Here is a 5,542-nt window from a genome sequence, read left to right as displayed (position 1 = left end):
AGAATACTATGGTGCAGTTATTACTAATAGAAAACACATTCTTATTACAACTACATGTAACTCTAAAAATCAACTGAAAATAAATGGGTAAAATCCTGTTCTCAATTGCATTTGTGTCCTGTATGGAGAAGAACAAGAGCTATGCAGGCAGATCCAAAAGGTAGAACTCAACCCAGTATTTTGGTCTGGGTTTGTAGCAAAACTCTAATTTTTTTTTGCCTTCCATCTTCAGCATCTAACCTAATTCTCTTCCAGAAATAACTTACCAGTGTGCTAAAATCATGTCCCATAAAAAGTCCTATTGAGTTTCCTCAATTGGCAGTCAACAGAATTAAAAATGAGCCTAAAGCAGTACCCTATATCAAAATACACCTAAATGGGCACATCTATACATGTTGCTATAGCAACGTTGTTACTGCGCCGTGATTTAGTACTTCCAAGAGGTAACAGACTGTACTGCACCGCACATATGGCATATAGTTATTTTTAGCAACTACTCCATCATGGCACACTATATTGGGGGAGCATGTCACTACAGCTAAGTAGTTGCTGGTCACATGTAGACCCCTGTGGATGCTGCGTTGCTGCAGCGCATTGCTATGGCAACATAGCGTCATGTGTAGACACTCCCAGTGTTACGGAAAATATACCTTAATTGTGTGGAGGTTCAAAATACGAAACTGAACCTGGTTCAATTAGATTCTCTTACACTAATGGATAAAATAGAAATCCCAAATCAGACTTCTTACTTCAAGGTCTGAGGAGTGAGGATATTTCTGTTGAGAGTCAGTAAAAATCTGAATGTTGTAAGTTAGGGCACTCTCTAAACAGAAAAGATCTATTCTATGGTTGCCATTAAAAATGGCCATGTAAGGTTTGACCCAATGGCCACTGAAGTCCATGTGAGTCTTTCCATTGATTTCAATTGCTATTGGTTCAGGTTATTATTTATCCACATTCTACTAAACACGGTATTTCTGACTTCACTGAAGCACCTGAGATCAGAATTTAGCCCACTGTTTGTTATCAGTCATTTCTGGTTTAACAATAACTTTGGACTGGGGAAGTTTGATTTTTTTCCCCTCTGCTAATTGTACTTTTTAACCTCTATTCCTATTCACTGTATTATTAAATGCCTGCATTTTTATTCTTGCAGGTTCCCCCCATGTACTATTTTCCCCCTCCTTTCCTCTTGATTCTTTCTTTAAATTTTTCTTATTCTGTCATTTATTGGGATTTCTTGGTAGGGTATGTACATACATGGGGTGGAACTATGTTCTAACCATTTACATATTGAGTATATATTTTTGTTGGAGAAATATATAATTGATGGCCATGCTTGTTCTTTTGAGAAAGCCAGTATGTAAAAAGCAGTCTCCAGCTCAATGAATCTTCCACTGTTTAAAATACTATAAGAAAAAATATTATATGATTCTGTGAGATTTATATTTTAAAAGTGTAACAGGTTATCTTCGGGTCAAAATATCTTAAAGTAGATTTCATAATCTTTCCATAAAATATTATTTAAATTCAGAAAGCAACTATAGTGCACATGGAAATATCGAAAGGAACACCTGCATTCAAAGATGGAAAATTCTTTTATCTTCACGCAGACTTTACAGTTAATTTAGATACTGAAGTTATTAGTTCTTCTCAAACCCTTGCAGACTCTGTAGCCAGCAGGATCCATGGCCTTACTATTTACATCAGAAACAGTCATACACTACCAAGAAACAAACTTCACAGAGTGAAATAAAATAGAGCACTGTCCAAGCCAATGATATAATCATTGTCAATATATACAAGCCACCCTCTGCTATGTTTTCAATCACATCCCTACCTATTTACATCCAGATGACCTTATATGCAGGTGACTTCAATTGTCAACATCAAGGCTGGGGATACTCCATTAACAGTAGCAACGGACACAGTATTTGTCTCTGGGAATGCCTGAATGACTTAACCAGCATATAAGACCCAAAGGAGCCATATACCTTCCACTCTGGCTGTTCAAACATTCAGATAAACCCATATCTTGCCTGGTGGAAGGGCAACGTGAGTAAAATACCAACAAGAATAGTTCTTGGCAAGTTTCCATTATCTCAGCACAGATCTTCATTTACCAGCTTAGACAATATGATTTTTCAGCTTACACCATCCACATCAGCCCCAAGATGCTTTTGTAAGGCAGACTGGCAGAAATACCAAAGGCTGACTAGTGAGAGAGCAACCCAAATCTGGGATCCATCAGAAACCAGCACTAATCAAGGCTACAATGCATTTACAAACTGCCTAATTGAAATAGATAAAATCTGTGTGCCTAGAGGCTATAGAAGGCATTATGTGCCATGCAGGGATGAGCAGTGTGTACAGCTCTTTAACATCATCAAGTAATGCAATGACTCTGAAACTAAAAAAGAACTACAGAGCAGCTGGCTACCATATTGAACAATATCAAAAAGGAGAGATGGCTCACTACACTTGAACAGACAAGCATGATGCATCATTAACTGCCTTGCAGGAAAGGGTAGCAAAAAACAACATTGCCCTGTGTCAGCAAACTCCATTGTGAAAATACTGTGCAAAAACAAGTACAGTAACCCAAGCAAGCACGGTGCAGAAATGATTAGACACCTGACTTGTGAACAACTTAAACATCCAAAATCAACTTTAATTTAACCGTTCCCTTCTCTGACAACAAGTTCAACACAGCTATTAAAGCAATCAAGATTGGCAAGGTTGCTGGACCAGATAAGATATTCCCGAATTCATCACTAAGCTTGTAACAACAGTAAAAAGATGGATTTAGAAATTCATGTATAAATGTCTAGGAAGTAACAAAATTCTAAAAATCTCAAGAAAAGATGACATCATTGCTATCCTGAAACCTAATAAACCACCAGAGGATCCAAAGAGCTACCAAACCATCTCACTACTCTGTGTTACATACAAAGTCATGGAGCGCATAATCCTGAACAGAATAGAGAACATCACTGATGATGAAAATCACCTGCTCCATCAACTGCTAACTGAAGACCTAAATAGATGGCGGCTTAAGAGGATTAAAAGTTGCAAAGTGTTTAGACCTGAATCCCACAAGGTCCTGGAAGAGACTGGGAATGCTGAACCAAACCTATGGGCTGAATGCTGGAAAAGATCAGATCTATTCCTACAACATTTTGTACCAACACAAAATGAATTCCACACTGGGCATGAAGTTGACAGAGAAGTCTGGGGTAAGCTAAACAGACTGATTCTGGATACAAATGCTTCAAAACAGCACTTTACAAGATGAACATCTTGGACAGCTTCCTGTGTGAATACAGGGTCCAAAAAACAGCACATCACTTAATAGAAAGCTGCAATCTTTACAAGTTTCCAGACAGGGCAGATGGAATCCACACCTTGAGTAATAACATAAAATGGTGGCTCAAAGACTTGGAAATTGGTATCTGATACCATATGAAAGACAGAGCCCCTTTGCCTCATTTAAGTGATCTCTTTTTGCAACTAAAGAATTTGTATCCTAAAATCTTTATGTATATTCATCAAGACCTAATATTTGCATTCCTCCTTGATAAATTCCAACCCCTTCAGGGTTGGATGATGAACTACATTCACCTTGGATTCTTGAATGTAAGTTCTTTAAGTTCTAGCCACTGGTATTTCAAGTTGCACATGAAAAAAAAAAGGGAGAAAAAGAGATATCAGGTTGAAGCATCTTTAAAATTCTAATCTTATTTGATAAATTCTATTGTTTTACACTCATTGAGGTCATAAACAAGTACATTGGATTTGAGAGAATTGTTTTAAATTGATGTACAGCATAAGGCTGGATTTAAGCATGTTCTTAAAGTAAAACACAGGCTTAAGAGCTAAGGTAACTGAGCCAAGTTCATACAATTGTGATCATTAAAAAGTCATCACTTACCAACAATGGTATCTGTAGAATCTGAAATACCACTACTTTTTTGTTCTGTATTTAGAAGAGGAAGTAATTGTACCATCCTAAAATGGGGTGGTGCAGTAACTGTTGGTAACTACACATGTAAGCTTCTGTGATGTAATTGGTATGGTGCAGCACTAGTATTTTCTTCTTTTATCTTTGCCATATTTTTCAACTTTATGTTTTTTTCCTGACCGGTCTTTTGTGCTCCATGTAGCATATCTATTCTGAACAGCAATTATTTCCAAGAAACAGGTTTTTTACAAATGGCAAAATGCCAGCAACTATTCTCCAGAAATTTCACAAGAAACATCCACATGGACAGGAAACCCACTGGCAAGAAACTACAGGTAAAAGAACTATTTTCTGCTAAAGGGTAGTTTTGCATAACCCCCACAGTTCAAGCTGAAGAACATGTTAATAATGCAACCACAATACGGCAACAGACTAAAAAGACAACAGCTTCCTCCAGGGAGTGTGTTCCTAGAATCCCTTGGATACTGCATGGGCTTTAGTGTAAAACCAGGAATCTGAACTATAGCAAATGGATATTAAATGAAAGGAAAATAGCATCTGTGAAGCAATTACTTCCCATGTATTGTGTGAAAAGTAGAAATAAGAGACTTATGATACAAATTAAATCAGTATACCCAGCCCTCACAGAAATGAGAACACTCACCATCAACCCAAAATCTGGTTTGGAGTGAAAAATTACTAGGAGCAGATGGACCATGTGCAAGAGTACTTCTACTATGTATTGTTTTATCTTATTTATGGAAGGATGGTTTTGTTTCCCTCAGTGTGAAGTCCAGTTTGCTTTATTCTGGCTAGAAAAATTCCAATTTCACAGAATTGCCAGTTCACCAAGATCAAGATACTTGGACAAATCAGGTCAATATCAATAACGTTCCACCAGACCCTGAGAGGCGAAGTACAAAACCCAGAGAGATTCACAACAAAGAAGCAGCTGTCCTAGGACCATAGAGCCTGGAAGAACTGGGAGCCTTGACTCAAATGAACAGGCAAGGAAACTGACCTCCTGTCTGGCACACAGGACTTCTATAGATTCCCAGTAAATCCTGCCTGGGTTCCCTCAAAACTTAGTTAAAATCAGACTGTTTCTGCAAAAAAAAAATGCATTTTGAAGAATGTGGTATCAGACTTCAGTGCTGTGACAAACATCAGTACCAGATCCCATCACAACTCATAGTAGGTCATATTCCACCAGCAACTCCTGGGGTTTTCTGGCACCCTGCTCACTCCCCCTCCCAGGGTGGCACTTTAGCCTTGGCCAGAAGTTGTGTGGCCTGCCCAAGCACCAAGCCAGGCCCAAGCCAAGCCAGGCCCAAGTGCCAAGCATCAGCACATCTCCTGTTTCCAACCCCCTCACCTCCCCCAACCACCACCTTGCTCTCTCCAGTCAATTATGAGCCACTTGTCTGGTATTATTGCTCAGTGTGCACATTCCACCTACCCTGTCTGGGCATTTGTAAAGATCTCAGCTGTGCCGTGCTGATTGCTGGTGTTGTCTCAAAGCATCTGTATACAGATCTGAGTGTGTTCAGCTTGACCTTGTCAAAGTCGTGCCCAATGAGG

At 38.8% G+C, this 5,542-nt stretch overlaps 1 long non-coding RNA gene across 2 annotated transcripts in view; it reads right to left on the bottom strand.

The window, feature by feature from the left end:
- LOC149869217 (uncharacterized) overlaps window positions 1–5,542 on the bottom strand; it is a 212,095-nt gene that overhangs the window by 160,980 nt on the left and 45,573 nt on the right. The window lies entirely within an intron of this gene.

This window comes from Crocodylus siamensis, chromosome 3 (genome assembly GCF_052110815.1).
Source record: "Crocodylus siamensis isolate JL-2025a chromosome 3, ASM5211081v1, whole genome shotgun sequence".
NCBI classification, from domain to species: Eukaryota; Metazoa; Chordata; order Crocodylia; family Crocodylidae; genus Crocodylus; species Crocodylus siamensis.
The sequence above is the reverse complement of the archived record's forward strand: the minus strand, read 5'-3'. Positions and strand labels throughout refer to the sequence as shown.